Here is a 24,596-nt window from a genome sequence, read left to right as displayed (position 1 = left end):
AATAAGTAGAGACCTTGGTATGGAGTAAGACTGCTTTATCATGTGAGATGAATGAAGGAGGAGAAAGTGGCAGAAAGCACCTGAGTGATAGGAAATGAGGAAGGAGGGAGAAGAGGTAGTTCATAGAAAATGGCCTCAATTATTTTTCTGTAAAATATGAAGCAAGGTTCTCAGATGAGAAAATAGGGGGAGGGGAAGCCATGGGAGGTTTGAGGAAGGATGAAAAGGTTTGGAAGCCACTGAGGAGAGGGGGGTAGTAAGTTGATAAAGAGAAGTATAGGAGGACTGTCTCGTAGCAATGATGGCCCAGTTAGAATGATGAAGAAGGATTTTAAGGTATAGAGATAGACAAGAAGTTGGATGAGGTGAAAAGAACAGAGTGAACCTCAAAGGAACAAAGATTGCTTAGTTATGATGTATGGACTAGAAATATATAGACTAGAACTAGGAATGAGGAATAAAGAATATGCCTATATAAGCACCTCTTAGTCTGGTGCTTCTCAGAGTGTGAAAGAAAGAACACCTGGTACTATCACGGCTGGTTGGAAAGTGATTTCTGGAGATAGCCAGGTTTCTATCAATACAAGATTAAACTAGTTAAAGTGAGGACGTAAAGGGAATTTTGTTAAAAAATAAAATAGGAATTCCAGAAAGTATAATGGAATGGGAGGTCAGGAGACAATGTGAATTGTGAAGGTGTAGGGTTGAAGTAGATAAGGCTAAGAGAACTGAGAGACAGAAGATGAAGAGAGGATTTTCATCTCACTGAATGTTGACTCTGAAATCATTGTGATGATTTCACACTGGGAATTAATCTGCCTTAAGATGGAGAATGCGTACAGTTATCCCTTCACATTGCAGGGGTTAGGGACTTGGTGCCCCCAAGATCTGGAAAATCCATGGGAGATTTTTTGGCCCTCCCTCTGTACCAGAGAAGTCTGAATTTTTTCTTTGTCTCTTATGTGTTTACAGTATCTTATTATATAATTTGGGTTAAGTATTTGGTCACAGGCTATATTTGGGTCAATTTTAAATAAAAAATATTTTTTCTGTGTTGTCTACTGCCCTTTGCGTGTCATCTGTGGCTTCCACAAAACTCCCTCCAAATTCCCATTTAATTTTTTTAAAGCAGTTGAGGTTAACTGACTTGCCCAGGGTTACACAGTTAGTAAGGGTCAAGTGTTTGGTCTGAGGTCGGATTTGAACTCAGGTCCTCCTGACTCCAGGGCCAGTGCTCTATCCACTGCACCACCTAGCTGCCCTCCCATTTAATTTCTTATGCCAACCCCATGATATATCAGAACTACAATGGCAAAAGATGTAATGTGGAAGGGACAACTGTAGGTCACAGGGTCCATCCATTCCCTGAGGTTCAATGATGGCTAAGCACGGAATCAGTGTAAACTCCCTCTACTTATGACTCTTAGGCCTGGGTGTGCTGGCACATGCTTCACAACCAGCTTTCCTAGAAGATAAACAAAGAAACAAACTTATATGCATGACACATTTTATTCTTCATTATTAATGTGTTCTCCATCACTTTCTTAAGTGTAGACAATCAATAAAACAAATAAAGCCTTAATTTGTAGAATTTCCCAACAAGGTATAAATACATTGAAAATTGATCAATTTGCAGGAGAGCTTCACATCACTGCTTTGAGGGGTTCAAGAATTATTCTAGTTCTTAGAATTCAAGATCCTACTTCCTGAGGAGGAAAGAGTAGAGCTCAGGTTCTGGGTGTCAGGGTGGAACTCATACTCTAGGTCTCCAGATGCTTAGACATTCTTGCTTATATAATAGAACCCATTTTTACATAATTTTAAAGATAAAATAAAAATGGAGTTTTTGAAAAAATGAAATCAATTTATCCTTTTAATTTTATTGAATAACATATTATATTGTATTTATAGAAAGGCAAGGGATATAATACAGCAATATTCTTCTCTTATCTCCTTTGTCAACTAATTAGGAAACACTCAAACTAATCAAAAATAACAGAAAACTAAGAGGATTGTTGCAATCCTCTTTGTTGTTATTGTCCAGTCTAGTCTGATGCTTTGTGACCCATGGAATTTTCTTGGCAAAGATATTGGAGTGGTTTGCCACTTCCTTCTCCAGTGAGTCCCCGTTTTATAGATGAGTCAGGAACTGAGGCAAATAGGGGTTAAGTGTTTTGCACAGGGCCACACAAGTGAAACAGGATTCAAACGCAGATCTTCCTGACTCCAGGCCCAGTGCTTTATCCACTGCACCACGTATGCTGCCCCACCTGCACCCTCTTTGCCAGTCTCTTTTATTTAGTAAAAGTTCCATTTCTGTTCAAGTGCCATGAAGCAAAAGATGACTTTACTGTAGAATGTCTCTATCATGATTTGCTTAAGTTGTGTTGCCAGAGTTCCAAGGATCTCAGATCTTTACCAAATTTTATGACTCAAGAAAACAAAAGAATTGCAGAATCATAGAATCTCAGTTGAAAGATAGCCTGTGTTTCTTCCTTTTCATAGATAGCATATTAAGGAGTGACCTTTGACTGGGAAGAAGATGATATGAACACTCTGGGATCATATGCAAGTATGGTAGAGAATAATGTCAAAAACATGCATGATTACTTTAAGGTGCACATTTTACTCCTCTCTAAGTGTCATAGTAAATATGTTCTTCACCATTTTGGAAATAACCTGCCAGTACCAACTTAAAAATATTGCCTTTAGGGCCGCTAGGTGGCGCAGTGGATATAGCACTGGCCCCAGAGTCAGGAGGTCTTGAGTTCAAATCTGGTCTCAGACCAGACACTTGGCACTTACTAGCTGTGTGACCCTGGGCAAGTCACTTAACCCCAATTGCCTCACCAAAAAAAAAATTCCTCTTTGCTGTAAAAGGCAAATGCTGGATGTTGCAAGGCTATGGTGAACAGCTCCTTCTCTGAAGAGAAGGCGCTCATTTCTCTATCTGTCTCTTTGCCTTGTCTGTCTCTGTCTCTTTGTCTGTCTATGTCTGTCTCTCTGCCTTTGTCTCTTTGTCTCTGTCTCTTTCTCTCTTTCAGATTTCATGAGTGTAGGGAACTCTCATTGAGGAACTTACTCCAAAAATAAAGATCAGCACCTTTTCAGTAGTTTATAATTTTAAAGAATTGCCTGAGACATTGACAGGCTATAGGATTTGCCCAGGATCACACCATTACTATGTAATAAAGGCAAGACCTGCACTCATCTCCCTAACTCCAAAGCCAGCTCCCTACTCACTCTCCCACAGTGCCTCTCATTGTCTCCCAGTGGCTTCAAAATCAGCTATCACTGCAGACAGTGTTCTTAGGGCTGTGTGCCATCAAGCATGATTCCCTTAGAAGAAAGTGAGCTCTCCCTTGCCTGACCTCAAAACATTTCAATTCCTCTTATGCACTTCTTATTATTGTATTTTAATATGGACAATGTGAATACAATTCAAATATATTCGCATACGCAAATATAGCAGGAAGCATTCATAGGCCATGCTCAGCTTCTCTGGTTTGCTCCTCTATTCAAATTCAGATGTCCATTAGGTGGCGCTTGTGATTCTGTTTCTGGCAGCCAGCCCTCTAGCAGCAGGCCCACAGAGAAATTACCCCAGCACCTGAGCTGATTGAATTGCAGCTCTTTCATGTTCCTGGTTCCAGATTGCCTCTGGCCATTTGAAAATGTATATTGTTTTATACGCGGCGGTGCACACACAGAATCACATCTCACATTTCCTGTGGAAGGGCCTTGGATGAGTCTGCTGCCTCTCCTGAAGTTCCTGATACATCAGTCCCGTTTGTCTCTTTCCTCATCTCCGCACCCTTGCCTGAGTGCTGTGTCTTCCCACTGAGTCAGCGCCTCCTGGTAAGTCTTGGGGTTTGGATGGGGGTTCTCTCTGTTTAGCTTCCAGGCGTTTCCTTAAGGACAGCTGGGACATGTGATGCAAATTTCCACAGCCTGCTTCTTGAAAGATCTCCAAGAGAGGGAGAGGGAGAAGGAAAAGCAGAGCCTGAAGATCTTGGCGGGTGCTCTCCGCACGGGCATCTGTGACTTGAAGGGAAAAGGCAATTCTGTCTTCAGAGACTGTGTTCTTTGGGAGGATGCCATAAGTTGGGTCCTTACTTACCTGTGGTGTCTAAAACTTGTGTTTCAAGTCCAAGAGCTGCCTGTTGGGCAAACAGCTCACTCTGCCCTCACAACCCCAGAATTTCTGGCTGCCTGGAAATTTGGTTTGGCATGGAGTGGGATGAGGAATGGGCTGGGAAGGGCTGGGCCTAAAGCTTTCCAATTCACCTGTATGCTCTTTTCCTCTCCTTTCCTCTTTCCTTTCTCTCCCTCACTAAGTCTTTGACATAATTTGCTTTCTGTCTCCTCTAGTGACTAGTCTCCTCTATCCCAGGTTCCCTCCTTAGCTCTCCGACATCTGACTTTGCTCCCTGTCCTAGTCATATTTTTCTTCCTTCATCTCAATTTTCTGTTGCTTTCAAACGGAATTGTTTGCTGTTGCCCGCTGCTTTTTTCTTACCCTAAGTCTGTTGATTTTTAAGGACAGTCTTTTGTGCACCTGTATAGCCTTTAATAGATCCAGATCTGGGGGAGAAGTCCTCCCAAGATGAATAATTTACATCTTACAGTTGTGATATCAGCAAGACACCTAGTTCAGGGAATAACTCAGGTCATGGAATTGTGATCCTTATACATTATTATGCTTTTTGTCCACTGAGTTCATCCTCCATTGTATCCTATAAGAAATCAGTGATTAGGCACTATGGTTCTGATTAGGTACTGACCTTCTGAAATTTTTAAGGTCTTCCTAGATGGAAAATGGGTACAATGATCCCTATTTCCTTGTTTCTTTACATTATGTGAAGCAATGTGAATGAAGTCAGTCTGATTGTTGGTGCATTTATTAAGCAACAACTATGTCCCAGGCACTATGCCAAATGCTGAAGATACAAAGAAAGGTAAAAGATAGTCCCTACCCTTTAGGAGCCCACAGTCCAGGGGAGGGAGGACAACATGCAAACAATTATATATAAGCCAGCTATATACAGGATAGATAAAAAATAATCAAAAGAGGAAAGGCACTTAAATTAAGGGTGACTAGTAAAGGTGAAATTTTAGCCGAGACTTGAAGGAAACCAAGGAATCTATACCAGGAAGCAGAGACAAGAAAGGAGAGTATTCTAGGCATGGTGGACAGCCAATGAAAACACCTGGAGCAGAGAGATGGAGTATCTTGTTTGAGGAAGCTTATAGGCAAAGAGCTTTGTGATTCTTTGATGAATGGCAGAATGAAGTCTCACCCAAATGTTTGTTGGATAATTGTAACCTTGCAATGCAATTTTTCCTAGTAGTTTTAATTGCCTTTTTGCATTTTAAGAAATTTATCCTTCCAAAGAAGAGGCATTTTACAAGTGGGTGAAAAATATAGGACTTCTGCTTTGTATAGTTTCTTAATTGGTTATGGAGAGAGGAATCCATAGGGTTTATTGAAAAGGAAAGAAGTCTGGTAAAGGAAAGAATAGGGATAGAGATAGAGATTGGATATGTGATTTAACTGCTATGGCAACTTCCTGGTGAGGAATCTCCCTCTATTAATGCAGGTTGGCAACTTCTCTGAAAGTTGTAGTCTTAGAGAATAGCCGTACTACTGACAGCTTCAATGACTGCCCAGGGTCACACAGTCAGTATGTATCAGAGGTAGGATCTGAACCCAGGTCTCTGGGGTTTCAAATACTGCTTTCTATCCATTATGTCATACTATCTCATTCTGAATAAAGTCAGTTATATTTTTTTGAGAGATGGGGCTTTGGTTTCCTCAGAGGTAATCTGGGACCAATTACAACAACTTTAAAAAAAATTTAACATTCATTTTAAAATTTTGAATCCCAAATTTTTTCTTTTCCTACTTCCCCTCCCCCATTAATTGAGAAGGAAATCAATGTGATACCCATGTAAAGTCATGTAAAACATATTTCTATACTAACCACGTGGCAAAACAGCAGCAGCATCAAACCTTAAAAACAAACAACGGAGGTGTTGAGAAGAAAAACAACATAAGGCTCAATTTATTCTATTTTGTCATAGTCATTGATTATATTAGATTTGGCTTTGTTATTGTGTAATATAATTTATAGATATCAAAAAATCAAGAAACATTTATTAAGCACTTGTCATAAGCTAGGCACAGTGCCAGATTCTAGAGATACAAACAGATACAAAATGAAATAGCCCTTGCTCTCAAATGGTTTATATTCTCTTGGGGGGGGGGCAAAGACAGCATGCACACACATGTACACATACAATACCACAAAATAAATGAATATGTAAAGTGTACACGTGTCCATGTGTATGTGCACATGTGTATATTTTGCATGCCTATGAACACATGCATGTATTATGCATATAAATATATTTATTTCTCTATTGCCCATGTACATTCTTTTGATTTCTTTTTAATCCCTTTCCAGTCTCACTAAGATTTCTAAAACTATGTTTAATAGGAGCAATGAGGCTGGAATTCAATACCAATCTTAATACCAGCTTTTAAAAGAAATACTCCCAGTGTTTCCCCATTGCACATATAGTAATACTAACTTGTGGTTTCAAATATATACTTTTTATAATGTTATAAAAAGATTATTAAATTTCTATATTTTAAAATGTTTTCAATATAAACCAATGTGACATTTTATTGAAGTTTTTCTTTTCTTTGCATCTAATGATATAATCATGTATATATTTTATTTTTGTTCAGATATATTGCATTGATGTTTTTCTCGGTATTAAACTAACTTTGCATTCCATTTGTAAATTTGACTTAGTCATTCAGGGTTTTTAAGGCACCGCTATCTTCTGTTTGCAAATACTTTATTATCTTGTGTAAATTTGCTAACAATGGTTTTATAGTTTTTTTCTTTAGCCTCATTATTGTTTGATTTAGGGATAATATATTTTCCTTATAGAAAGATCTCGGTAGCTTACCACATTTCTTTATTTTTAGAAACAGTTAATATGATATAAGTTGTTTTATTCTCGGAGCCAAAACTAGAATTTTTTTTAAGCTAGAGAAAATACAGGATTTTTTTTTGGTGGAGGCAGGGGAGCAGTACCATACCCATCATTTCAATTGTGTGTACATTCATGCCAGGAGAGAGGGAGGCCCATCTTCCAGACTATGTCCATTGTTCTTGTAGGGTAGGGAGTAGCATGACAATAGGAGGGTGGGGTAGTTATACTACGTGGTAGTGTGGGCATGTATGTATATAGTGTTGACCCAATGTATATTCAGGAGTAAATTCCATCTGTTCTGCTCAAGGGAGATAACATATAATGCTATATTGTATTAAATATATGAAGATAAAGAGGGTCAGAAAATATTTGATGTTAATTCCCAAAGCACAAAGTAAGTGATGAAGAATTGGAAATCAGCAAAGAAGATCTTTATATAAGTTTATTTTCATGTCAAGATGTGCTTGTGGGAATGTGGAAAAGAGGCAAGAGAAGAACGGAGAGATAGGAGAATGTCTTGCACCTGGTAGTTGCGTAATGCATTTTAGTCAAGTCAATAAACATGTGCCAGGCACTGGGTTAAATACTGGAAATACAGAGAAAAGTTGAAGATAGCCCTTGTTCTCAAGGAGCTTACAGTCCACTGGGAAAGATAACCCTATTATAACAAATTAAGAGGGAAAAAAACCATTGTGAACTGACAATACAAGTAGAAGGTGGGGGAAAAAGGAATAAAGTGTCAGGAAAGTTGAGGAAAAACTAATGAGTGATCAGTGAACAATCATCACTGAGTGAGGGATCAGTGAATGATAAGTGAATGATCAGAAAGCAATCAGCATTGAAGTGAGTATGGAATTGAAAAGTAAGGTTTTCACACAGAGGAGAGAAGGTATAGGTTCCAAGGGAAAAATAACATAAAGAATATATAAATGCCCAGGATAAGTTAGGTATGTGTGTTCAGAATTTCAATGAATTATCTTCTCCCAAGTTTCCTCACTCATAATGTGTTTTGGAATTAATACTCATGATATGCAAATGAGGCTGACCATATATCATAGACTCACCAAGACTGATAAGGAGCTTATTTTCTTGGGTTTTATCTTGTCATTCCATTCCTAAGTTTCTCATTGGCATTCCTTTTCCAAAGGCACGATATAGGGGCATACTGTTCCAAGCAATATTTAATTTTCATCGGGGAGCTGCTGATTTTGTTTTGTAATGGTCTATCTAAATACTATTTTATTCTTCTCAATGCTTTCACATTTCTTTTTGAAAAATATTCATACACATCTTTTGATACATATTTTTCAAAACAGAAGGAATACATCCCATTCTAGTCTCCAAATGCACATTTATAGATGAGTATCATTATTATTATGTAAAATATCTTGTTAAGTATGAGAAGGCATTTTCATAAGTTAAAAAAATGTGGTTCAAATTCATTCATTAGTCCCTAGTTATTAAGTAAAAGACACTATGATAGGAGCTAAGGATAAAAAGATAAAATTTGACACTGTCCTCAAGAAGTTTACAGTTTCCTGGGCTGATACAATATGTACTCAAATGCATATAATATAAGGTAGGTGGTGGATAGACTCAGACAAAATGTTCTAGGAAAATTTGGGGAGGAAAGAAAATATTGACAGCTGGGGGCAATCAGTGAAATCTACTTGGAATAATCGGAATTTGAGCTGAGTCTTGAAGAAAGATAAAGGATTCAGAAAAAAAACATATATGAGGAGGGAGTTCATCCCAGATATCAGGAACCTGCCTACTCAGTGATCCTTCAGAATACTTTAAGTCATCATCTGTTTGGAATATTGGCAGAATAATTTCTTCCTCCCGTACTTGGTTCCAGACAGAACAACAGATCTCGGGGAAGCAGACCCCAACATGAGGCAGGTGACTAGATTGAGTGAGCAGCTTTCTGTTTGTTAGAAACTCCTTAGAATGGTCTTAAGTGCAGAGCAGCTTTCTGGTACACAGTAAGTGCCTAATAAATGCTTTGTTGGATGATTGACAAGTCAAGATTCTCTTGATTCAAAAGAAAACTTTCCCCTTGAAAGACACATATATTGACATCTTTCTTTGTCTCTCACTTCTCCTTCATCTAAGAAACCATGCTCTGAGTGTTCCATTTTCCTTTCTCACTGTCTACCTGGTAGAGACTTCTTGGTTCTGTGCCTTTTTCTCTTTTTCCTTCCTGTTGATATGAGGCCCCTTGCTCTAACCCTCTTTCCCCCCACTTCCTCCCTGACAGGCAAGAGACAATATGCTCTTTGCACTGCTTGCCTGTTTCTCTTTGTACTTGGTCATGATGGAAGCAGTAGCTATTAGTTCTTTCTATTTACTATTTCCCCCCCTTTATTTAAAAGAAAATAGAGCTGGATATTCTTGGCCCCATCCTCCTCTTCCCTCAACTTCTTCTGGCTGGCAGAAATTTCTCTCTATTTCTCTCCATTTGCCTCTGATTTTCTGTGTTTGGTTTTGAGAAGTCTGAAGGGCTTCATATCAAGATAGACACAATTGGGCCCATGAGACATAAACCACTGCAATCCTCCTTTCAGAAATAATTATGTGTTCACCTTTTCAGAATTATTGCCAAAGGTTTTACTTTTATTGTACAGGAATTATCTTTGATCAATTTTTATATTTTCACTGGACCAGGTATTTTCCTGATATTACTATCCTTAATAATTCCCGCAAAATTCTGTTTGAGAGTCAGCTCTTCATGTGTCCCATTGGACATTACTTAAGGGTCCTAGCCCTCAACATCTTTGGGGTGTTATATTCATATTCTCAAAGGGGTAACCAGTGTATATACATGAAGACAAGAGAGGAAATTTAAAGATTAAGGGATAGATTAGCTAGAATGAAGAGTACATCAAGGTGAAGAAAGTAAAGCTGGAAAGATAGATTTGAGTCAAAGTGTAGAAGACATTAGAGACAAATCTAAGGATTTTGTATTTTATTCTTAGCGTTATTCTTTATTCTTAGCATTCTTAGCATTGTAGGATCACAGATCTAAAGTTGGAAGGAATGTGAGCAGCCATCCAACCCAATCCTTTCATTTTGCAAATGAGAAAACAAGCTTGGGGAGCTTGTATGACTTACCAAGTCATCCAAGTAGTCAGTGACAGAGACATGATTTGAATCTAGGAAGAATGGGCAGGGGATAAGCATTTAGGGTTTGCAACATCTCTCAAATACACCCCCTTCTGTCCTCTGACACTGCCACCAGTCTAGTGCTGGCCCTCATCACCTTACACCTGGATTATTGCAATAGCTGGCTGATGGGTCTCTAGTGTCACCCCACTCCAATCCACTCTCTATTCACCCATTAAAATGATTTTCCTAAAATGCAGGTCTGATCATGTCGGCCCCCCCCACCAATAAACAGCAATGACTCCCTATTGCCTCCAGGACAAAATACAAAATGCTTTGTTTGGCATTCAAAACTCTTTATAACTTAGCCTTCTCCTACCTTTCAAGTCTTGTTACACCTCTTATCTCTGGACATTTTCTCAGCTGTCCTCCATGACTGGAATGCACTCCCTCCTCCACTCCCTGGCTTCCTTAAGTCCCAATTAAAATCTCACCTTCTACAGGAAGACTTCCCCAGCCCCTCTTAATTCCAGTGCCTTCCCTTTTATTAATTTTTACCTGTTTATCTATCTATCTATCTATCTATCTATCTATCTATCTATCTATCTATCTATCTATCTGTCTGTCTGTCTATCCATTTCTCTTAGTGTGCATGTTATCTCTCCTATTAGATTGTGAGATCCTTTAGGTCAGGGACTGTCTTTTTATATCCCCAGTGCTTAGCATAGTGCCTGGCACATAGTATGCACTTAACAAATGTTGATTGATTGATACACTTAGTTTCCTTTCTAACCTAAGTATTTTATTTTCTTAATTTAAGAACATTTTGAGAAGGGGCCCATAGGCTTGTTGGGCTGCCTAAGATGTCAATGGCACAAAATTAAAGAACCTTTCATTTAAAGACAATGACTATAGGAAAAGCAAAGCAGATAAAGAATGCCTATTGTTCAGACCATGATATGGAAGTTAAATGGACTTCTAGAGTTCACCCTTCTGTGTGTGTATATAAAATATTATATATATAACATATCATGTAATAATTCATATAATATATCATTACACATTACATGTGGCAATATATGTTGCCTATGTGTAATATCATATGTGCATATGTGTGTATATACATATATACATATACATGTATATAATATTGCAAATTGTGGAGTTCAAAATTGAATAGGAAGAGGAAAGTTGCCTAGATTGCCTTTGGGAAATTGCAAAATTCTTTAATTACTCCAAATTTCTCCCTGAAACCTAGGTCAATATTTTAATATCACCATTTTTTTCTGATGATGTTGCATAATTGTGAATACTGGAACACTAGAATATTCAAAAGATGAAAATTGAAAATCACCCTAAGGGAAGAAGAGAGGTACAAGGTAGGCATGACTGGGCTGCAACACATTATAACAAAAGATTGTGTAGGTTCTAAAGAATGTCTTAAAAAATATAAGTTAAAAAAGAAATGGGCTGGTTACAAGGCTAGGTGAGGAATTCTTTCAACGTTAGAATTAAAAAAAAATAGTCAGAAGTGGGGAACCTGCAGCGTGGAGGCCACATGTAGCCCTCTAGGCTCACAAGTGAGGGTCTTTGACTGAATCCAAACTTCACAGAACAAATCCCTTTAATAAAAGGATTTGTTCTGTAAAACTTGGACTCAGTCAAAAGACCACACCCAAGGACCTAGAAGGCCACAGGTAGCCCTGAAGCTGTAGGTTCCTTGCCCTGTGTCTAGCACATAGAGAGGACCGTCTATAGTGAACTTTGGGAAGGACATGGACAAAAAGGGATGGGTAGGCATAGATGGGCTACTCCCTATATCATTGTGGGGAATTGAAAGAAACCTCAGATAAATTTGGGTATTTGAGATAGCTTTACCAGTATTCTATGACCAAGATCTAAAGATTTTAGGACTCTTGGCCCCTAGTAGATCTGTTTTGCAGCAGACTCACCAGCTGGTGGTCATTGAAGATTCCCCTTCATTTAGGAGGCACATGTTTACCACACACTCAGCTAGTGTTTAAAAATAGATTTGGCTCATATGGAGGTTACCTCATGTATAACACTTCCTTAACCTCTCTACTCTCCACAGGCTACCCTTAGCCTTTGTGTGACAACCCCTCTCCTCCTTTTCTCCTTCAAATCTGCTCTTAATATTCCTTTATAAAAGCTTGTGGAATGGCTAGAGCAACATTTACTCCCCCAAATATCTCTTCAACCAGCCATTTATATTCTGAAAAATTCCCCAAATGGTCTACTTTGGTTTAGGCTTATGAGTCCACATTAAAATGCAAATACCTTGTAAGAGTGATGCATTAGCCAATTATCATCCATCATTAGCTAATAAAGTTTCATTTTATTAGATCAACCCACCTAATCTAATTAGACTGCATAGAATTAGAGTTGGACTCTTTTAGATTAAAGATCATCTAGCTCAGATTCCTTATTTGACAGTTGAGGAAACTAAGGGTCAGAGAAGTTAAATGATTTGCCCAAGTTCTGAATTCAAAACCTGTGTTCTTTTTACAACCTCATGCTGCCTCTCAAGAGCAAGTCTCTGAGAGGATGGGACATAAATCATTGGAATGGGGTGGAGTAGGAAGGTAGACGAAGTGCAGGATGATCCAAACCATTGGATATCACTGAACATTGGGCCAAGAATCAATAGGGCTGATTGAAGTATGAGTTCTAGGTTTACCACTAAGTAGCTCTATGGTGACCTTGGAGAAATCATTTCATGTCTCTGGATTTAAGTATCCTCATCAGTAAAATGAAGAGACTGAACTAAATGATTCCCTAAGGTCCCTTTTAGCTTTAAAAACCCATGGATTTATGCATTGAAATGGTGGAATCCTATGCAATCCAGGGGGCTACCAGGAAGTGAGAAATAATGAGGGCTGTAGAGGTTGGGGAAGTTGGGACTAGAGACCAAAAGACAGATTTCCCCTAAAGGAAGTCCCATGTGTTCCCAGAGATTTGGGAACTCAGTCTCCCCTACCATACTGGTTCTCTTTACAGATAACTGTCCTTCTTCCCCAACTTTGGTTAACTTCTACAGAAAAGATAATTATGTTTATTACATTTGAAAATGTGTATTTTTTAAAAAGAATTTTGGAAACATTTATTTCACATGCCAAATACTGTCCTTTGAAATAAAATTTCACTTGATCCTCACAGCAACTTTGTCAGGAAGGTACTATTATTATGCGCATTTTACAGTTGAGGAAACTGAGGCAGACAGAGGTTAAGTGAATTGTCTAGTGTCATGAAGTTAATAAGTATTTGAGGTCAGACTTGAACTGAGATCTTTTTTTAAAATTTATTTTATTAATTTATTTTGATTTATCAACAATCACTTCCATATGCTTTTGAGTTTAAAATTTTTCTCCCCCTTCCTCCCCACCACCCTCCCCAAGATGGCACACAATCTGATATAGGCTACACATTTACATTCCCATTAAACATATTTTCACATTAGTGAAGTTGTAAGTAAAAATTAAAACCAATAGGAGGAACCATCAGAAAGAGGAAACAAAACTCAACAGAAGAGAAAAAAAAGATAGCGATTCAACTTCCATAGTTTGGTTGTGGACAGCATTTTCTATCACTAGACTTTTTTTTTTAATACTTAGTTTATTTTCTCCTTGATTTTTTCTTTTTGTCTTTTTTTTTTTTGAGTCAGGGAGAGGTGAGGCAATCAGGGTTAAATGACTTGCCCAACATCACAGAGCTAGTAAGTGTTAAATGTCTTAGGTTGGATTTGAACTCAGGTCCTCCTGACTCCAGGGCCAGTGCTCTATCCACTGCACCACCTAGCTGCCCCAACTGAGGTCTTCTTGAATCCAGTCTAGTGCTCTGTCCTCTGTGCCACCTAGATCTGTTTAGGGGGAGGTTTTCTTGTATTTAACATAGAATGTTAGGAGATAATTCAGATCATCTCATCCCATCCATTTAGAAGTAACCAGGGCATACACTGTGAATAAATAAAGATTCCCTCATTTTATTGGTGAAGAAACAGAAACCTGGGAACATGAAATGACTTGATTGTACAACGGCAATCTAAATCAGGGCTTCTTAAATTTTTTCTGCTTTTGATCTCTTTTCATCTGAGAAATTTTTATGTGACCCCAGGTATGTAGGTATATAAAATAAATATACAAATCAAACATTAACTGATAATAAATCATAAAGAAATTTATTTTAAAACAATTCTTTGGTATACATATACTTTTGCAATTTATTAAAGATGAAAACAAATTTGCACATTAATGAGATGTATGTGCTTATTTATTTTTACATAAAGAATTAAATTTTAGGGGAATATTTTATACTTCAGGATATGGAGCATCTTCACCATTTTCCAGAGTTGATCAATATTTTGATCAATGTAATCATCAATGCTGAGAATGCTGCTTTGCGTAAATACGTAGTACAAAATGGTAGAAGTATGTTTAGGGACATTTTAGAAATTGTTGGAAATTCTATCCTAATCTCAAGCCAAAATTCATTTAATGATTTTTTTAGGAAACTCAAGTTTCAAACCTGTGTCACTTGGTAACTCAGCAAATTCTTCTTGAACTTTTAATGGCAGACGACTGATGTTTTGTATTTCAATTGAGCATGACTTATGAACCCAACTTAGCTTTTTAGAATCAAAATATGAAGGGAAGTATTTTTAAAACTGTGTCTCCAGGCACTTCAGATGATCAATTATAACCCCTACAATTAAATCTTTGGGAAGATTATTTTCAATTATAAAATCATCTGTGCTGTAAACATTTCTAAAGAACTATTTTCCACCCTATTCTTCCATATGTTAAGTAAAACTTTCAATTTTGTCTTTTAACATAAATACATTACAATTTTTTTTCATTGAAATGACATGTTCAAATCATTGAGTTTTTCAAAAATATCTGACAAATAACAGTTTTTAAAGCCATAAGTCATTATGAAAAAAATAACATTTCTGTTCAGTCAAAAATTCAACTTCATCTTTCAATTTTAATAATCTGTTTAACTTCACCCTCTTGCGAGCCACCTTACCTCTGCATGTAGTAATAAGCTTTTATAATTGGAGTCCATATCTTTCCAAAGATTTGAAAACAAATAACTGTTAAGGGCCTGACTTTTAATGAAGTAGTTAATAATTTTGGCAGCATCATGAAGCACAACATCTCACTGGTGATTTTTTTTGGCTATGAGTGCCTCCCAATGGTTTATGAAGTGAGTTAAAGTGATATGTTCATTGCCACCAGCTTTAACTTTTGCTACAAATCTAATATTCTCACCCATCATTGCTCCAGCACTGTTTGTGCGGACTCTAATGCAATTTTTCCACTGTAAACTTTTATTTGTGAAAAATTCGTCGACTTTAAGATATATATATATATCTTCCCCTCCTATGTGCTCTTCCGAAGGGCAACAAAAAATAATTTCTCATGTTTACTTCTTTCATAAACATATCTTACATAAAGTAACAGCTGTGACATATTAGAAATATCAGTTGTTTCATCAAACTGAATTGCAAATTTTGGGCTGCCCTTGATCCTGGTATTAAGCTGCTGGAATTGGTCATTACTAATTTCAGAAATTCTTTTGGAAACAATATCATGTGATAAAGGAATTTTATGAATTTCACCCCCATACCTTTTCCCATGAACTGTTTCTGACATTTTAATAGCAACAGGTAACACAAGATCTTCTCTTACCATGTAAGACTTTTTAGTTTTTGCAATTAAATAAGAAACTTCATAAGATGCAAGTAAATACTTTTCATTATCAATACAAATTTCTCAGAACACTGCTTTTCTTTATTTGAAGATTTTAGAAGTTGTTCAAAATATTCCTGTGATTTATTGCTTGGTATTAAGATGTCATTTTCATTTGGCTGGTTTCATGCTCTCTGCAGCCAAAACTTCATTACAAATTAAGCAAAGAGGTTTTCCACACCATCATCATTATTAGAAGCAAATCCATATTGCAAAAACTTTGCCACATTGTCATCAATATTTTTGCCTCTTCTGTCTAAATTTAGTCACTTATCTATTACTGAAAAAATATTTTGCCCTAAAATACAAATAAATATTGCTAATAATTTCTCAAATAAATACTAGTTTTAGTTTATGAAATTACATTTGTTTGTGCTCAATTTAAAAAATTGATGTTCACACTTACATACACATACAGAGGTGGTGGTGGAGAAATATTATTAAAGGGCTTTTGTCTTTACTTGCTGCAATTAAACTCTCATGTTTCTGTAAAAAAAAAAGGAGATAACAGCAATTTTAAAAATCAAATATTCTAACAGAATCCAATCTGAAGATATACTAATTTGACACTTACCTGCCGAGGAATGATGGTATGAAAATACTAAAAGTCTTTATTTTCCATAATTAAACCATTATGTTTCTATAAGAGCAGAAAACTTTGTATGTACAGTAAAAACACTGTAATTCATAACATACAATAGTCTTGAATATGAGGTGAGGTGTTTCTGGTGGCATTCCTTGATGTTGTGTGATATGGCTGCATGCACAGTGTAAAGTGTGCATGTTGTGTGTTCAGAACTAAGGCTGTAGCAAAGTCACATGATACAACACAAGCAAGCACTGCCAGAAACTTCTTTGATTCACTATGCTTTTAATTTTGAATTCATTTTTGGTCATTGTGTGTTCAGAAACCTTTTACTGTTGACAAATTTTTCATGACTCTCACATTCAGTTATGCCATCCCATATGGGTTCATGACCCACAGTTTAAGAAGCACTGGGCTAGATCAGGAACTAGATTTCCTGACTCTTAGTGCAGTGTTCATTCTAATAGATCAAAAATGACTCCCTTTCCATTAGTAGAAGTTTCCTTAGGTGTGTGAAGTAGATCTAAGAGCACTAACTAGACACATCCTAGGACCAAAGTACAAGAGAAACCTATCCCTGGCTAAGTCCCTGACTCTAGAACCCTCCCAGCTCCCAGCTATTTGCTTATGGCTCATGCCCATGTCCTCATCTTATATTCTGTCTTACTTAGATCAAAATTTGCAATTAGAAAAGTTCTTTAGCCCATATTCAGTCTGGCCCATGGCTGAGATTTAATCTAGCCTGCTTGTCAATAAGAGTATCACAAATGTTCGTATTTCTTGGGACTCTGGCCAATATGGCAGATCTTTAATAAACCTTGTCTTTGGCTGAGGGCGGGCTTGAGTTGAGTACATTCAGGCAGGACTCATTTGTTGCTATTTTTGGGTCCCAGCACTCCTAAACCCCTAAACTTCAATACTGGGATCCCAAAATGGCAACTCAGGTCCTGCCTTGAATGAGTTCGACCCGGGCTTTCGTTTGGCCAAAGACAAGGTTTATTAGAAGACTAGTCAAGGTGGGCATGATTCCAAAAAGCTGTGCTATTGGCCAGACTCGTAAGGAATCTGGGCTATTTAATGGGGCAAGATGGACACTTATATACAGAAGGACTGTGGGAAGATCTGGATGGAAGTGGACACCAGGCTGGGGTGACTGGGAGGTATCAGGGTCTAGAAGAAATTAAGGGTGGGAAGTGACCTTGGGCCATCCCAGAGATGAAGGAAGGGCTGGGCTAGGTTAGAGGTAACACAATTGGAGGTTTGGGTGTGGGCCACAATGAAACACCAGTTGAAAGGATTATACCCTTAGGCAAACTTCAGAGACTTGGCCATGTGGGAAAGTTCAAGGAAAGTTGAGGAGGGACATTTCCAGGGCCTATACCCTTTCAGGGTCATGAAGAGTTGGACATGACTAAAACAACTGAACAACAACAGGTCATGCGATTCCCAGATCGTGTACAGGCACTCAAAGCAACAAATACCAGCAATCTCATGGACAACCTAAATTGCATCTCACAGAAAATGCAGTGTGCACAAAGGACTCATGGAAGCCCAGAAACAAATAGAGAGGATACGTAAAGCAGGCATGTAGCCCATTAATGATCAACACAATTCTTCTTCTCTGAAGGGTCTCCCTTTTGATTTAGCATTACCCAAAGATTTGGATACCTCATGGGAGGGAATTAAACTTGGAGTTCCGCAAGCAATACCCTATCATTACAATGGATCATTAGGTTTCCTACAGGGTTCCTCCTCATCCCTTGAGGCTAAATAGAGTCCCTTTGGAAAGGCAACACACTTTATGGTTGCTGGACTGTAAGCTGCTGCATCATTAAAATCATTCACAGTCATAGTGAGGAGCAAAATGCCAGTTTTCCTTCCCCAGGGTTGTAACTCCAGTCCTGTGTTGATGCTGCAACTGTGTGTATGTGTAAAGAACTTAAGTTCTTTAAAATACAATGAGGTAGAGCCAAGATAGCAAAGTACAGGTAGCAATCTAGTTGAATTCTCCCAACATTCACCTCCAAAAAGCTTTAAAATAATGTCTCAAACTGAATTTTGGAGTGGCAAAACCAATAAAAAGTTTCCCAGGACAATAAGAGCAGTAGAGGAAAAATTGGGAAAAGAAATGAGTGATGCAACAAAATTATGAAAAACAATTAAGTCTGCCAAAAGAGGTTAAAAAAATACTAAAGAAAATAATACCTTAAAAAACAAAATTGGCCTAATGCTAAAAGAGGCAAAAAAATTCACTGAAGCCCCCTGCAGTGAGGCTGGCTGGCTGGCTATTGCTGCTCTTAGACCTTGCTACTCTTCCACCCCAGTGAGATAGACCTTGCCTACAGTGCTGGTAAAGTGCTACCCTGCTCCTAGGTCAATTCTGAGGTGGTTTTATATTTGTTTGGAGGGGAATTTGGGACAGTTCTTTCCTCACTCCTTCATCTTGGTGCCAGAAATCCTGGGTATACTCTTTGACCTAGCAATACCACTAGTAGATCTGTACTCCAAAGAGATCGAAGAAAAAAGGAAAGGACCTATATGTACACAAATATTTATCTCAGCTCTTTTTGTTGTGATGAAGAATTGAAAATCTAGAGATGCTCATCAATTGAAGAATGGCTGAACTAGTTGTAGCATACGATTGTGATGGAATACTATTGTGTTATAAGAAATGACAGTGGGAGGGTGGTTTCAGAAGAACTATGGCGAGACCTACGTGAACTGATGCAAAATGTAGTGAGAAGAACTGTGAGATCATGGTACACAGTAGCTGCATTGTTGTAATGATGATCAACTCTAAAAGATTTGGCTACTCTGAGTAATACAACGATGATGAAAATTTCATGATGAATAAATGTTATCTACCTCCAGAGAGAGAATTGATGAACCCTGAGTGTAAATTAAAATTTAATTTTCTTATTTTTTATTTTTTTGGAATTCAAAATTTAAAAAGAAAAGAATGTTAAAAATAAAACAATAATAAATTTTAAAAAAGACAAACAAAATAAATCCCCTCCATTATTATAATTCTCCCTCCTCCTACCCGAACACATACAGATACATATCCAAATCAGGCCATGCCACCAGAGGTCTATCTCATTTTTTAATCTGTCTGCACAACTTTCCTTGGCTTTTCCCCAACTTTTTAATGGTACATGAGTGCTGGATCTGATAGCTGTTGACAGCAGCCTCCTGAAGAAATATGATTAGTATTAATGCTGTGGTTCATAATTTCAACCTTTATTAAATACTTTTTTTCTTTTGAAGATCCTCATTTGTTTTCTGATCTGACTAATTTGTATAGCCTTTGCTCATCTGCATGGCTATCTAGCTACATTAAAAGAGTAGGCTGAGGACAGCATTTGCTGGAATTAGGAAAAGGAGACCACAGCATTTTTGATAGAACAGATAGAACATAAAGATAAGCCAGCATGGATGGGTTACCATCTTCATCCCACATCTGACTGTATGATCTTTCCCCTCTTCCAAACCTCCCTATTTCCACTATCCTTCTAGTCTCCTAGGTTTTCAGCCTTCCCATTATCCTTAATTCCTTACTCAACTGAAACTGTTCTCTTCCAAGTTACCAGTGTTCCATTAATTGCCAAATCTGATGGCCTTTTCTCAGTCCTCATCTTTCTTGACCTCTTTACAATGTATAATGCTATTGCTTTACCCTGCCTCCTTTTTCCTCTCTCCCTCCTTTTGAATACTTAGTTTCTCCTCTCTGGGTTACTGAAAATGATGTAAGCATGTGGTCTATTAAAAAAAAACCTCTCATATCTGCATACATACCTAAGTTAGAAACAGAATTTTGCTTAAATATCTCCCTAAGAGTTTTAGTGGGTTTTTAACCTATTTTTCAAACACACACACACACACACACACACACACACACACACAGATGCAACACCTTCTCACTGGTTTGCAAGAACAACTGATTGAAATAAGGTAAAGTAGAAATTTACTAGCTGAATTTCAACAAAAACCATTATATAATTGGTAGTTAAGATAGAAAAACTAGTACCAGGATTTCACAACAGCCAATGATATAAACACGTCTCTTGCTCAGATTTCTTTGGAAGGTATCTTTTTCAGCTATGACAACCATTAAAATCTAGCAGCAAAATAAACAAAGTGGAATCAGGCCTTCAAGTTGCTATATTACATAATATTAAATCCAGATTGTCAATGACAAGGAAATCATTGTTAATAATATTTTAGTGAGAGCAAAAAAAGTTTTTAGTACTCTTATTAAAAGAAGATACTATTTTTAAAAATTTCTTTTTTTGGTTTTATTCTCCCCTGCCTTCCCCCACCACAGAGGTAGGTTATATATATAATGTATGTATGTATGTATGTACATATGTATGTATGTATATATGTGTATATATGTATACACATATATATGTATAATAATTCTATACATACTTCTATTTATCAGTTCTTTCTCTGGATGCATAAAGCATCTTTCTTTATATGTCCTTTATAGTTAATCTGGGTATTTATAATAGTCAAAACAGCTTATTCACTCAAAGATATTATTTTCAAAATGTTATTTCATCTTCATCTCATCCTTTAAAACTTTCTATTGTAGAGCCTGGGATAAAGGAAGTCCTGCAGTAGGAATGAAAAATAGCCTTGGAAACCAAGTCTGTGCTGTTCACTTGTTTGGGTAATATTTGTCATTTACCTGTAGCAGAAGTTTTTAGGAAACTTGTAACTGATCAAAATATTTTAGGCAAATAAGGGACAGACAGTGCAATATCTACATGTAAAATGGGAAAATCTGATTACCAAGGGGAGATTTTCATGAAGAAACGTGGCATTACCATGAATCATATTGCCAGGCACCAAAGATTTCCTCACCTTTGATTATATACTATGTATGGATGAAAGCAATCTGAGAAATATGAATAGAAAAGTTAATCAAGTTAAAAACTGCAAAGGTAAAATTGAACCTTTTGGAAGCTATGATCCCCAGAAACAAGTTATTATTGAAGATCTATATTTTGGAAATGATCCTGACTTTGTGTCTGTGCATGAGCAATGTTTTAAGTGCTGAAAATTATTTTTTGAAAAATCTCAAGGTTCATGCTCATTTATTGCCAAAAGCCAACAATGATTAAAATCAACTTATGTTTTTAAAGTGCAATAATTTACTGAAAAAAAATCTATTATAGTGCATGAATACCTTGAGTGTGGAACCTATTTCTCCATCTCTTCTTGGATTGGACTGCTCACCTTAAGTTTCACTGATAACTGACAAATCAAGGTTTCTCAGAGATGCAGTCACACTAAACTTATTTGCAGGCTCCTGGGGTAACCTGGGTGGGAGGAATCCATTCCTACTTCTCATATCTGGATGTCCCCACTGGTGAATTTCCCATTGAAACAATAAGTCAAGAAGACACCATTAACTTTTTTTCCCCTTTGCTAGGCAATGGGGTTAAGTGACTTGCCCAAGGTCACACAGCTAGTAAGTATCAAGTGTCTGAGGCTGTATTTGAACTCAAGTCCTCCTGCCTCAAAGGCTGGAACTCTATCCACTGCACCATCTAGCTGCCCATCATTAACTCTTAATCAGAAACATTTACTAAATTGAAGGTAAAGCAAGAATAATTAAAGCATATTATTCTACCTATGAACCTGTCACCCATTTTCCTACCAATGCACATGGCGCATTTGGCGTACGAGGAACACAAACTTAGAAAACCGCCAGAGAAGAGATCCATCCAGGGTAATTCACAAGTGTTGACTTTGGGCTTTGATACCTGCTGTCCTCTTCTGCAGCAATCTGACCAACGGTTCACTGATGATCTGGGCCATGCCTCTTCCAAGTCTCTGTTTTCCTGCCAGGTGGAGCCACTTCTGGGCTAGTTACTACACCTGGGAATCACTTCTTCTAGGCTTTTAGGACAACACTGAGCTCTTTCAGAAAGACATGATCCTCTTCTTTGGGGTACAGAGCTTTCAAGGCCTGCTCCCTTGGCTAGGCTTTGAAGCAATTATATTGATACAGTTGTGCAATCAAAAAAGTTTAGAGACCATGTCCTAGTCATTAAACAGTACAAAGAGATACTTTGGTGTGCTGCAAAATTATTATTAGCAATGCAAGGTCCCATGTTTCCTAATTCTTCTCTTATAAATTTTGGCCAAGGGATGAAAGATAGAGGAGGTAGTAATTTTGTAGTAGAGTGGAAAGGTCTTATGTATAAGTTTCTGTTTATCTGTCTGCTTCTCACTTCTCTGACTCTGTCTCTGTCTCTGTATGCCTCTGTCTCTCACTTTCTCTTCCTATCTCTTTTGGTCTCTCTGTTTGTCTGTCTTTGTCTCTGTCTCTTTTTCCCTATCTCTGTCTCTCTATGTCTCTCTGTATCTGTGTCTCTCTGTTTCTGGGTCTGTCTGTCTGTCTGTCTGTCTCTCTGTCTCTCTCTCTCTCTCTCACACACACACACACACACACACACACACACATTACCTATTTATATGTTAGGGTGCATCAAAAGTCTAGAAAATTTCTTGACAGCCACATTTGCATATGTAGAGCTCTTCCTTGTGATAGAACTCATTGATAATAATGAGAATTCTGGAGTTGTAATAATGCACATATCTTCAGTTGTGAGATCTGATAGAGAACTGGATGTTTGGTTCCCGGAAAACTCTCATCTTGCCATAGTAAAATAAAACCAACTTGCTTCAATGTAGTCAAGGAGCCACTTTACTATTGCTTCCCCCTTCCTGTCTGCACCTTCTCCCGGGCTTTTTCTCCATAGTTTTCTTTCCCTAGTCTGGAATGGTGGTTTCAAAGTGGTAGGGAATGGAGCCATACCTCCAGTGTGTCATGGCATGAATATAAGGAGTAACTAATCATAGGCTGGAAGATGGGTTCCATCATACCCTCTCCATAATCACCAATCTCAGAGTTTGTCTCTGTCATAATTCCACAACCACTTCCTTTAGGATTACCTAAGGTACCCTTTTTTCTGCTTGATTCTTGGCTATGCACACTTCCAACATTCCAAACATAGTTCTCTTCGAGGCAGTTACGACCTAATGAGGACCCACATATTCACACCAATGATTGCATGGGCAACATTCCCCCAGCCCGTACTGTACATGTACTCTATTTCCCAAATTACCTCCTGGCTATGTCATGTTCTTCTCTGTAGGTTCTGCCCTCTCAGACTGACTTATAAATAAGAATCTTGACATTTTGTTTTTGGTGGGATAGAGTGAGTTGAATAGAATGAGTATAGATAAATTGAAATCTGCATTATCTCATTATATTATCTTTCCCCTCAAATTCACCCTTATTCCAAACTTTCCTATTGTAAGGGAGCTGCTGTTCTTCCACCCACCTAGGTCACAACTATGGTGCCATATTTAATTTCTCTCTCTCTCTCTCTCTCTCTCTCTGTATCTCTCTGTCTCTGTCTCTTTCTCTCTTTCTCTTTCCCTTTCACCTCCCATATCAAATAAGATGCCAGGGTTTATTGATTCTTCCTCAAGAACATCTTTTGTATCCATCACCTTTTCTCCAGTCATATAGATATCAATCTTGTTTTGGCCCTTATCATTTCCTTCCTGATTATGATAACCTCCTAACTGATTTCCCCACCTTAAAAAATTCTTCCCACTCTAATCCATCCTTCACATGACTACCAAATTGTTTTTTTTCCTCCTGTTCAAGGTTCAAGACCATATTTGTTTCACAGGAGGAATTTGTAAGATCTTATCTTCTGTTTTTGAAAATGATTCATATGATATTGGAATTAATTGTTCTTTGAATGTTTAATAGATTTTTTATAAATATATCTTTTTTCCATATAGGATTTCATGTATGATTTGTTCAATTTATTTTCTGAGAATCGGTTATTTAAATTTCTATTTCTTTTTCTATTGTCTGATTATTGTTCATATGTTTTCTGCAAATATTCATCCATTTCTTTTAAGTTGTCATTTTTATTGGCATAATTTGGCAAAATAGTGTCTAATAATTTTGTTTGTTTCTTCTCTGTTGATTATGAATTCTCTTAAACTTATTGATGCTTATAACTGGATTTTCCTGTTTCAAATCAAATTAGCTAATTGTTTTCACTTTTTTTTTTCCCAAAAATAAGCTCCTA

At 37.4% G+C, this 24,596-nt stretch overlaps 1 pseudogene; it reads left to right on the top strand.

The window, feature by feature from the left end:
* Positions 1 to 17,489: 17,489 nt before the first annotated feature.
* On the top strand, positions 17,490 to 21,592 carry LOC110218677 (low molecular weight phosphotyrosine protein phosphatase pseudogene; annotated as a pseudogene).
* Positions 21,593 to 24,596: the final 3,004 nt, after the last annotated feature.

The sequence above is a fragment of the Phascolarctos cinereus genome, unplaced genomic scaffold (genome assembly GCF_003287225.1).
Source record: "Phascolarctos cinereus isolate Bilbo 61053 unplaced genomic scaffold, phaCin_HiC Scaffold_1;HRSCAF=81, whole genome shotgun sequence".
NCBI lineage: Eukaryota > Metazoa > Chordata > Mammalia > Diprotodontia > Phascolarctidae > Phascolarctos > Phascolarctos cinereus.
The sequence above is the reverse complement of the archived record's forward strand: the minus strand, read 5'-3'. Positions and strand labels throughout refer to the sequence as shown.